Consider the following 12,876-nt stretch of genomic DNA (forward strand, 5'->3'; position numbering starts at 1 on the left):
ATTGCGTATGCTCTGAGAATGCCTCCCAGATCAAGCTGCTTAGAGGATTTGGTAGAGAAACAGTTCCCAGATCACTGCCAGACTGAGGTAGAACATAGGCAAGCTCCAAGCAGCCCTGGATATGCACAAAAACAAAAGTCTAGACACATTTACAACTTTAAAGGCAAAGAAACAAAGAAAGTCAAGTCCATCTAGAAAGAAACTGCTACTGAGCAAGGTCTTTTTGGATCATATTTTAGGCTTCAAGATCATAAACCCTTTATTTGAGCTACTACCCAATTCCTCTGATTTTAAGGTCTATTAGTACTTTCCCTGCAAAAGAAATAGCAGGACCTTGGGAAAATAGAGGCAACTGCTCTGCAGAAACTAGAGCAGACTAGCAGAAGGAAGTGTACACTGCAAGCCACATAACTTAACAAGCTTTACCAAGGCAGCTTGCACACTGGAAGCAAGTCAGTGGAATCACCCCGAGCGCCAGGCAGCTGTGGTTATAGACAGTTTCCAGCCCCTGAGCAAGCTGCTTTCAAACTAGCTCAGTTAGCTCTGTGCTCTGCTGCAGTCAACAGGCGTAGCATAAAACCAATCCAGGAAAGAACTTTTGGTATGCGCTTAAGTTCATAATTAGGAAAGTGGGTAAGTGGATGCTTGAAGTTAATCATCTACTTAAGTGTTTTCCTGAATTACAGCCATACACGGGTATAACTGATAACTGTATCTTTATGTAGACTCCATTTTATAATTCCATACAGAAGCAGAGAAGGAAAGTATTCAGATTAAAGGAAGGGGAATGAAGCTGAGTAAATTCTATTCATGCTAGCTTTGTTGGCTTTCTTAATGCTGTCACACAAGTTTGACCTTTATTTAGAAAGCTGTTTGATTTTTGTCATTTTAGATTGATATGTTTCTAAGCAATAGACTGTTTCTGGAAGGAAAAACATTTCTTCCATTCCCCTTTGCTTCTTGATTTTCCTCATATTATAACAATTTGCACCATTTCTTACTTCTATTGCTAATTAGATACGGTTGTTAGGTTTGTAGTAATTCCAACCGTAACTGTCCACTGTATATGGCAGAGAGCTGTTTCCTGTCCCTCACCCTGGTGAAGCAGCTTTCTGAGTAAATATTTACAAATAAACAATTTCAGTACAGTTTAATTTAAATGTTAATTTTTAAAGAATGAGAAATACATAAAGTTGATAGGATTAAATCAAATGAAAAATCAAAACAAATAAGAAAACATGAGCTAGAGTCAGTACAATCCTATTGATCATTGTGAACAACAGAACATTTATGCTTGAAAATGATAATTCAGGACAGAATATTTTATGTTCACTGAATTCACACAAAAACCCTTCCACAACTTTGTGTTTACTAAACATTCTCCAACATACTTCACAAAAAGTGGAAACAATATTGTTAGCTATTCTGAAAAACTCCCAGGTTTCAGTAAATGCAGTTTATTCTGCTCACACCAGAATCAACCCAGATGCAGTTACATCAGCAAGGGTACCTATTAGTCCAAAATTTGATCTTCACTCGCTGAAAGTGTTGTTCAGGTTGTTAAATACTCACTGCATTTCATTTCAAGGGTAGGAAAGCCATCCCTGTACAGATTATATTTCAGATTTAGTGTTACTCTTTTCTCCAGAAAAAAAAAAAAAAAAAAGCATACATAGCCTCAGTCTTGCATATTTTAAACCAAGCTTTACTAAAAAGTCACCTGTGAAAAACTAAGAGAAAACAGCTACAGAATGACAGAAGAAATAATTATCTTGCAGATATAGATCTGAGTAATGAAACAAGAACAGAGATACCTTTATTTTTTAGCTATATGTATATCCATATATTTGTAGTCATGTAAGCTAGGATGGAATTTTTTGGAAGACTGTTACAGGAGAAAACGTGTGTCCACATTAATTGTCTTGCACAATCAAGGCCTAAACTTATTCAAAAAAGAACCCAAATTCAGCTAGAAGCTCGATGTTAGCTCAGTTTCACTGTTTCAAAGATAAATTCACCCAAAGATTTATAATCCCTAAAAAGAGATTCCATTGAACAAGTAATAATGAAGCAGAACAAACTAATCCTGTAGCTAGAGCAAATTCTGAAATATTGAGACATAGGTTTAAAAAATGGTTTGAGAAAAAAATCTGTCCCTCACCTGCTGAGCCCCTAGAGGCTATGACTTTCTTGCAGTCCATTTTTCTTAGCCAGAAGTTTCCCAATCTGAATACATTCTGCATAACTTCCTCAAGAAAGCCAACTTCTTTCTATTCCCTTAACTCTTTGAGTCTTCACACTGCTGTAATTTAGAATCATAGAACAGTTTTGGTTGGAAGAGACTTTCAAGATCATCGAATCCAACTTTTGTCCTAGCTCTGTCAACACCACTAAACCATGTCCCTAAGTACATCTACCCAGCTCTTAAACACCTCCAGGGACGATGACCCCACCACCTCCCTGGGCAGGCTGTTCCAATGCCTGACAACCCTTTCAGTAAAGAAATTCTTCCTAATGTCCAGCCTGAACCTTCCCTGGTGCAGCTTAAGGCCATTTCCCCTTGTTCTATCACTTGTTACTAAGGAGAAGAGACCTACCGCTGCCTCGCTACAATCTCCTTTCAGGCAGTTGTAGAGAGCAATAAGGTCTCCCCTCAGCCTCCTCTTCTGCAGGCTAAACAGCCCCAGATCCCTCAGTTGTTGCTCAGACGAGACATGCTCCAAATCCTTTACTAGCTTGGTAGCCCGCCTCTGTACCCTCTCCAGCACCTCAATGTCCTTCTTGCAGCGAGGGGCCCAAAACTGCACACAGCACTCAAGGTGCGGCCTCACCAGTGCCGAGTACAGGGGCACGATCTCTTCCCTACTCCTGCTGGCCACACTATTCCTGATACAGGCCAGGATGCTGTTGGCCTTCTTGGCCACCTGGGCACACCGCTGGCTCATGTTCAGCTGGCTGTCGGTCAACACCCCCAGGTCCCTCTCTTCCCGGCAGCTCTCCAGCCACTCCTCTCCAAGCCCATAGAGTTGCTGGCAGTTGTTGTGGCCAAAGTGCAGGACCCGACACTTGGTCTTATTGAAACTCATGGAATTGGCCTTGGCCCAGCGATCCAGCCTATAACTCGACCCTAATTCTCTCACAAATTTGTTTCCAGTTGCAAATTTACTGTGATCTCTGCCTCAGATTCTTTCTCACCCCCCTAAAAACGCAAGATTTTTTTTCTCATCATGTAGTGAAGAAATCACTTATTGTAATACTCCTTCATACTTAAACCTTCTCGCAGGTGAACATGGTTAACTACGCCCAGGGGAACTGCCTCCCTCTCCCTTATGGACTTCACCTGACCAGAGAGCAACACCCAAACCAACACAGATAGGTAGCTATTCTCTCTGTGCCCAGTCACAGGTTTATTAACAAAGCATAACATGGAGTACATTGTGTACAAATGATCAACTGACTATCATAACGGGACAGGTTATAACTCTAAGCTTAGGTGATCAGGTTAGATAAAAATAACCTTTGAGTCCTATTTTCTAATCTGAAAATCATCTTTTTTTAGAAGAAAAAAAATAAGAGATGTTCACTTATAGCCCACATTTGAGGATTGATAAGCTTGTGTTTCACGTTATTCAGTGCTTCTACTGGGTGAGTATTTCAATATTTTTTCCCTTTGTTTTGATTCTTTTGAAGATAGCAGATTAAAGTTTTTTAATTCTGTACTTTTGTGGGTTTGTTCTTTTTAAAAAAAGATCTACTGATACTGCCCACAAAGCACACAGTATGTGCTGGAGATAGGAGCATTGGTTATGTCAGAAGCATGTTAGCAGGTCCTCAAATGACCTTTCCATAAACTCCAGGATCCTTACTCCTTCTCAGGGAGAGAAGCAAGACGACTACCTGATCACTTAATATTTTGAGGAAAGGTGATTTCTAAGTCATCATTTCTCAAGCAAGCTATGTCAAAATTAAATGAAAGCTCACCAAAACGATACCTCGAGAAGCTTATGTAGCTTGAAGGCTTGTATAGCTCGTAGCAAGAGGATTTCCTCATAACCTCTTCCTCTAGCTACTCTTGGCTGTCACTTAAACAAAGAAGCAAAATTTATTCTCAATATAGGGTAGAAAAAAATTGTCATAGTGATGTTTTCTTTATATACTTTTGCTGAATTGGGAAGACAATACTACCCTGTCTCCCTAATTCTGTCATATTTATAAGAAGCAATGTGAAGGAACAAAAAATGTTTAATAATATGTTTCAATATTTTTTTCTTTTGACTTTCATTTTCTTAGTGAGCTTTGCTTGCATGACGAGGGATTGCTACTGGTTTATGTGTGTATACATAGAGATATGTGTATATATACACATGTGTATGGCTTTGTTTCAGAGAGAGAACTATTTATTGCAGGTCATCTGGATTCTGCATGGACTTGAACTGTTTCTTCACCTTTAAGGTTTTTTGGTTTTAATGTTAAAAACTGTTATTTTAAGGAAGCATATTTGCTTTGGAAGATTTGTTTTAAATGCATTTCCCTGCTCCAAGGCATGCTATTGCTTGACTGAATACCTCTGTAACTAAAAGGAAACGTCTTTCCATGTGACCAAAAGGGTGGCTGTTTTCCCATATCTAGAATCACCACCATCACTTAAGTTTATATCTTTAGCCATACCTACTACATCAGCTTTTCTGCTTCCAGCGGGAGCACAACTGTGTTTCCAAGAGTAAATTCTAGCCGTAGATGGTATAGCAAATTCCTGTGTTGGCTAGAACAGTTGAATCAGAAGCTGTGTGAATGGTCACTGTGAAGTGTACAAGAGAAAAACAAAATTAAATTAGATGTGACGCCTTAAATATCTCGAGTATATCAAAAGTTTTTGACAAGTGAAAGAAGAAATAAAGGGGAGAAGAAACCTTACATACTTTTAGAGGAGAAGGTCTTAACAGATATTGGTGAGTGAAATTTCACGTGTTTTACACTAAAGCATTTTCGACCTGTCTTATTTTGTGCTCTCCTTAATTACCATTCTCTCTGCATTAAACCACATATAAAGTTATTGACTGTTGAAACAAATGAGAGAAAAATTTATAAATTGTGACATTCTATACTCTTGTATTTGACTCTGTTTTGAGTTACATTGTTTTATCAGAAACATAAACCACTTTTATACTTATTAGAAATTTAAACCACTTTTGAAGATGGGAAGCAGATGACAATGTAGTGGTTAACAGGGAATCCTTACTGAATAATTTTATTCAGCAAGCCAAAGTAAAGGTTGACAGAAGGCTCTAATATTATTTGATATTTGAAAAAATGGATTGATACTCTGAAGTTTTCTTTCACGATTGGAAAGTAAATTAAAAATTACAAAGATGAAAACTTGCATCTGATGCAAAAATTGTTGCATTTGTCAAGGATGGTGAGAATGAGCTCACTGCATTGCACCCAGCTAATTAAATAAAATGTGGGTCTCGGTATAGCCAAGTAGAAGACTATATGTTTATATGAAAAAAAAAGAAACATAGGCATTTCTTACAAAATGGAGAACCATATTCTAGGCAGTGGTGGTCAAAGAAATCCAGGGACAATAGCACAGACGAATGAGTTCCTCTAGAAAGGATAATGTGATTCAGACAGTTATATTCTAGCCAGGAAAGTAATCAGTATCCTTTAACTGAAGTAATTTTACTTCCAGTATCTCACTTTTGAGGTTTTTTAAAATTCTGCTGCCTGTTTTTATTCTTCTTTTTTAAGTGTATTGAGAATCTAGAAAACAGGCCAGCAGAGATCATGAAAAAATAAAACAAAATTGAACTCTAGAATATGGCTTGCTTTGTGGCTGCAGTGTGGAAATATCTCTTTGCTTCCTCTCTCACTTAAGAGAGGCTTAGTATTATATTCAAAATATTTGAGGCACCATATGAAACCTGATTTTTTTTTCCTTTCATCCAGTTAATAAACCTGACTCCAAAATATAAATTAATATATTTCATGGTGAAACATATTTCTTAGAAGAAAGTTGTCATTGTTTACTTGTTTAAAAAAATACAATTTTGAGGACTATCTGAAAAGTCTCACACATGTTGGTCATACCCATCGAGTATTTTTGGCCTAAGAGTGATGATGTTCCTGAAATGATTCCTTCATGCACTTTTAACGAAGGCTGGGACACGGGGGTAGAAGGGGAAAGAGCAGCTCTGCCATTTTGTCGTGGTTTTTTTACTTAATATTGTGTGATGTTCACCCAGACCATGGGAGGCCCAAAGCCCATTATCCTATGCCCTAGGAAGTTAGAATAGACATTTCTGAGTATTGAGAAGAGCCTGATAGTATCATACCATTGAGGGCTTAGGGCAAGGTTTGCTTGTCTGCTGGCTCATGTGCTCTTTCTTTTACAGCTGTCCACTTTGCATGGATTAGCTAAACAGTTGCATTGCCTGTTTGGTGACTAGCTGTATATCCACGTAGGGCCCTATCACAAGGGCTGATCTTAGTTCAAGCTTCTGTTTCATGTGTTTCTCCAGCTTGGTTTTGTTTCATACCTTCCCCTCGGCTTTTTGTCATCTACCGGGTGTATCATCTTGTCCTAGACATGGTTCTTGTATCATCAATTACATCACTAACAGCAGCATTATCTTTATTATCAAACTCCAAGGTTTCACTTCTGTGAAACAAATAAAATGCACTGCAAATAAAATATGTTGTTATTTATATGTTATAAATATGTTATTTGTATGTTATAAATTGGTGATAGAAGTGGTATAATAATATTTAACACTTAATGTTGAACTCTCTTCATATCAAGACATTCTTGGGCAACGTTGATTTGTCACTGAGTCACATGCTTTAGAAGACTCCGTTTATGACAATGTTGCTCAGAAGTACTCAAATTTAACAAACAATCAGGCCACAGATGGCAGTTAATCTAGTCTTTGACTAAATTAATTGCTTTCATAATTGGGTACACATGGAGCTGTTTAAACATTAAGCACAATGCTCTTAGGTATCTTTAACATAAGAAAGTATGAGTGTTTTAACCAAATGCTTTGAGCAGCTGAAAATAACAGGAGAGTGTGTTGTAGGGGGAAAAAAACAACAACCCAGAGTGCTGTGACTGCATTTAGCTCTGCAGAGACAAGAAACAGCAAGATTAGAATTGGCATGTTTGGTTAAATTTGAGAAATGTTTTGTAATTACACAGAGATAGGAAACTTGTTACTATCCCTTCACTGGGCACAGAATTAGCTTAAATGTTTGGGAGATAACATGTTTTATCAGTTTCCCCTACACTTAACCACCTGATTGCCTGCATATGAAAATAAGGGAAGAGGAGAGTTACTACTTGCACAACCTTTCCAGTGTTTGAGTGTGCAAACCACCTTGAACCTCTGACTTATCTAGCCAGGGACCCATTATGGGGAGAATGCTGATAACTAGGGTGAAAACATGATAGCTGTGGTAAGGGGAGTCTGATAAGTACTAGAATACCAAGGAGTGGTGATTTCACGCTGGTGGATTTGCACACTTACGTAGCACTCTACACATAAAGTTACTTGTGCATCATAGCAACTTGTGCTGACTTTGACTGGTTTCCACCTAACAGGCCAAGTTCTGTCTTAGCTTATCAGGTAGTTTTAGGGAGATTGTTTTTCAGATATGCACAAGCTCCTGTCTCGCAACCTACAGAGCTACACAGGAATTCCCCACCATCAGCGCAAGCTCCTGTCTTGCAGGCCACACCTGGTAAGGCTACACAAAACCAAAAAGCATTTCCACTAAAAGTCCTAATATCCCTGAAAGCACAGTGGAAATTCTGTCACTTAGACTCTATTTATTTTCCAGTTAGTATGCTCTTCCTACCCTTTCCTTTTCTACAAAGGACATGCAAGATGTTTTAAAATGTAACATTTTCACTGATAAGAAATATTGATCCTAGCATTGAAAAGATGTTATTTCCAATAATCTGTTGCCAATAATAATGCAAAACAGTTTATAGAATCATAGAATGGTTTGGATTGGAAGGGACCTTCAAGATCATCTAGTTCCAACCCCTCCTGCCATGGGCAGGGACACCTTCCACTAGACCAGGTTGCTCAAAGCCACATCCAACCTGGCCTTGTACAACCAGTTGTATAAAGTCAATGTGGAAATGGAGCTGAGATTTATTTTAGAAGTGGCACTCCATGTATAAAGGAGCATTCACAGGGGACAAGGCCACTGCTGAGGAGCTTAATGAGTTCTTTGCATCAGTGTTGGAGGTGGGAGAAGCTAGGGAGATCCTTATGCTGAACCTTTTATTTCTGGGAAGAGGGAACTTGGCAGAAGACTTGTCTGAAATCAAAGTGGCTGTGCAAGAGCTATGGAACAAGTTGCTAAAATAAACACTAAAAATAAATCTCCAAGATTTGAGTATTCACTTGAGTTCTAAAAGAATTCCAGATTGAAATAGCTGAACTACTAGTGGAAGTGTATGACCTCTTACAGCTTTTTCAAGTCTGAGGACTGGAGATAACATCCCTAGAGATTTGCTATCTTCAAAATAAATATTAAAAAAAAAAAAAATCAAAATGAAGATAAAAATTTCTTTGAATTTTTAAAGCTTATGTGATTTCTACAATGAATTTGTAGCTAAATATATTCCAGTATCATAGTCCTGTATATATAATGATAAAAGATTAGAGACCATTTTAATCATCAGCAACCAGTGCTGTTGGTTTAAGACATTCCTAGCACCAGTCTATTTTAGTCTATTTAATAAGCAGCAACACTTAGTTGATAAATGTTGAAAAAAGCTGATTATGGGAATGCCTAAAATCCTGAGAAATAAGCTAAATAAGGAGGGCTTGTTACAAGGGTATGAAAAGTACTCAGCATGAAACCTTGCCAATCAAATGTGATGAAGTGGTGGTACAGCCTTGGCTTGTAACAGTATTTGCATAACACTTAAGTCTACAGTTAATTTTTTAGTAGTAAAACACTAAAGTTAAGACTGAGTCCTTACCTTAAAGAACAAAACATTGCCAGCTTTTACACTCACATTACAAGTTCTGTTATTTCTTCAAGTCCAAGACCATAGAATCAGCGGAGACAGGAGCCTCCTGGCTTCCCTTTGAAAGAAATTACTCACATAATAGTGCAGAAAAGGTTGAAAACATACCTCGATTCAACCCTAAGCAGAAAGGGAAGAAAAATTGCACAATGGAAAGTAATACAATAGAGAGCCTGGACAGAGAAGGAATATATCTGAATCACTGTGGCACTGTGCCCAAACTTGAAGGAGCAGGATCCCAGCACTGCTCTGAAGTGGTTATAGCACTTTTAGATCCACACGAGTTTCTTGGCTGTCTTGTTCTGTGCTGCGTGGAGGCATTGCCAGGGAATATAGACATCTAGCTGTGAAAACATCCTTCAAAGCAAATGGTAGGAACTTAAACACTCTACATTTTTAAACAAGAGGAGGAAAGGGAAGAAACAAATGTTCGGGTTTTTAGAGGAAGTGGACTTGCTTAAGATAGAGAAGGAAAAGATTAGTTCTGTTTGCATCTGAACCTATGAATTTTTGGAATGAAAAAGGCGTTTCCAGGGATGGATGATCAAATTACGGGGGAAAAAACCTTGCAATGTTATGCTTTTTCTGATGATGACTTGCAGCCATCCACTTTTCAGGAATCCAATGAAGAACTGTTCTATCTGTCATGTTTAGCCCACTGTGACTTCATTTTTTTACTAGCTGGGGGGATTGCTTCATGTAGTCCCAAAAAGGAATACTTAATGTGAACCTATAATTGTTCTGTTAATTTATTTGAATTAACCTAATACAAAAATAGTCTTTAAAAATTAATGTGAAAATGGTCAGACAATGTAAGAAAAATCACAAAAGTTTAAAAAAAAGCTACTTGAGAAATAACATGAACAGAAAAACTATTCCATGTGTTAAAATCTAAATATGAAAAAAAGGACAATATGAAAATATCTTGGCTATGTTGAATTAACTGCCTTTGCAAAACAGAAACATTTTCAGCCCTTTTGCAGCACTACTGAGACAGATTGATTAAAACCACATGAAAATATACCGATTGAGAACCAGCAGATAAAAACACAAACATTTCAAGAGTGCAGTTATGTGAGGCAATATAAGGCCATAGCAAACTAAACCCCACAGCACTGATCTAGCTAATGAAATAGTTGCATTTCAAGAACAACAGTTTTCAAATTAATTCGGGTCTGAGAAACCATGTTACTCTCTGTTTATTTTGCTAAAAGGGTGGTGAATTTCATCCACAATGTTCCTCCTTTTTTTTTCCTTTACTTTTTTTCAATTTGAGATGTTTATCTTGAAAATTGAAGAGATGGAATTGGTAGGAAAGGAGGGAGAAAGGAGTTGAGTGGGGGATTCAGAAGATAACATAACTTAAATCACAGACAATTCAGCTAAAAGAAAGGTTATACATAAAATTGGTAAGATGAAGCTTATAGATGTAATAAAAATAGTTGTTCTAAATCAAACAATGAAGAGCTCTACTTCAAGAGGCAGTAACTCTGCAAGTGATGTTACAGGAAATAAACGGCTTTACTCAATGACCAATGACCCATTCAGTTTCATTTCCCACCAGCTCCCATGGTGGATGCAGGTTAGATTGTCTATAAAATTGCAGCCTATGCCAGAAACTACAGCTGAAAAGAGGTTCAAAGGACTCCAAAACATGAATTTCTGCAGTAAAACCAGAAACCTGTTATAGGCATACGCTTTCCTTCTCACAAAATCACACACACATCCGCTCCTGGGGAGACGCTAAAGACGGAGAAGGTGGGACTCTATGCTCTGCTTCCTGGGCAATGACACCATTGGATCAGCCAGCTTGTGAACTGGGTGTTGCTTATGTGATACTCTGAGGAACCACATCCTCTGTTTGAGGCTCCGTGTGTGCCGTATCTTGTCACACGCTCTGTTGGCACTACTGTCGTACAGGGAAACGCATCAAGTGTGATATTCCAGGCAAGGAAGGGTAGGTTTGGGGGGAAAAACTTCCTCCTTAGCTTAAATAATAATCAATATGTGGTCTGCAGCAGAACTAGCAGCTCTTGTGTTACTTAGCTTTAGCGAGTCCTCAGCTAGTGTAATTGTAAAAGTCATTCATGAAGACAGTAAACAGTTCTTTGTCTTTCAATAATAGCGTGAATTTGGATTACTGGTGCGTGCTCTGATGGCTGGCTCAGTTCTTCCTGTCTGTCTCTAATATTAAGCTACAATTAGTGATCTATTCTCTCTGGGTTTAATCGCAGTATATTTTCAGCTGCAGAGTTGCTCTGGTGATGGCATACTTAAACTACTTGGCCACTTGGGAAACTTTAGAGAGAGTGAGTGACATTACTCAGCTGTGTGTAACATAGGATAACAGTTTAAATGGGAGGGAAAACCAGCCATATTTGATAGATACCACTCTGGAGACATCACTTAGGAGTACATATCGGATTTTACCTTCCCTCTAAATTTAATTTTAATAGTCGAATAACGACATGTTAAAACAGCAGCCTAATCTATAGAAGACTAATCTGTTATTTTTTGGCATTTCAAGCTAGCTCCTTTCACTTGCGTACCTTTTTCTGCCAGGCTAGTGCTGAAAGAGGATGTATCATCTCATAAGAACACTTTAAGAATAATAAATGTTTTAAATTAGTACTGAAGAGAAGTTGCTATATTTCTAGTTGCAAATTATTCTAATTGTTTTTTATAAGATGACACCATAGAGTCTTTCATGTAGTTTGCACATTAGCATTTGATTTCACCTCACAAGCCTGTACTGTTTAAAGCCCTATTTTTCCTACCTTACTGTGCACTGAAATGTAGCTCTGCTTTGAGGGGTGATTCTGTAAAGTAACATTTTGGATTCTACTCTGACCAAATATGCTCAGCTCACCATAAAAGTTTATGGTGAGGTTGTTTTTTTCCTAGCTCCAGGGGTTTGTTTAAATGCAATGCAGCCTTCATACATGTGTGCTTTTGTGTAGCAAGCAGAACGTGTGTGTGATGAGACCACGGCCCCTTGGCCATAGAATCACCAGAACTTTAGCCTCTAAAAAGTAGTGATAAACAAAGATCTGAAATTAACCTTTGAAGATTTCTCTGTGTATTCTAAAAGGGTATAAACCAAGATCTCTATTCATGTTTTAGTTACCCATGTAAAAGTGAGTGCATCTATTTTATAAATATTTACTGCGGAGTTTTATTATAATGCTTGCTTGCTACAAATAAGGCTAGTTTGATACATGGAAGTGACATCTCTATTAAATCAGCTAGTATAGTTAAAGCAGACAGGACATGAAGAAACTGGTATTCTTGCAAGCTTGGCTGCTTTCAGCTGAGTTAATTAGATGGTCCGATAAGAAAATATCCACTCTGATACAAACTTTGTTTTACCTATTCAGATCCTCACAGCTTTAAGAGCACTACTGCTAGAACATGTGATAACTAGCATTTTCCCACTTTTTATCTTCTATACAAGGGATAAAGATGTTTGTCAAAAATGATCATCTGCCTGCAATAATCGTGTTTCTCGTACCTAGAATTAGGTCAATAACACGGGCACAAATACAGCGCTGACCTGATTGGCTTAGTGCTGCCTTTCTACTTGAGGAAAGCTTCACTTCATTAATTTCCTGGTACTTTTCTCTAGGTAGAGATTTAAGGAGCAGGTTTTGGTTGAAATATGTTATTGTACATTTAGAAATTCACCTTGGCTAGCTTTCTATAAACCTGTGCATAGACACAGTTGTGTATATATGTTGGAAGATAGTGATATCAGTTAATGCTGATGGGATTCACAAAAGCAGACCCTGTAATTAGGAGACAGCAGTACTTTTCATCGTATGAAATATGCA

Source organism: Leptosomus discolor, chromosome 4 (assembly GCF_034619465.1).
Source record: "Leptosomus discolor isolate bLepDis1 chromosome 4, bLepDis1.hap2, whole genome shotgun sequence".
Taxonomy (NCBI): domain Eukaryota; kingdom Metazoa; phylum Chordata; class Aves; order Leptosomiformes; family Leptosomidae; genus Leptosomus; species Leptosomus discolor.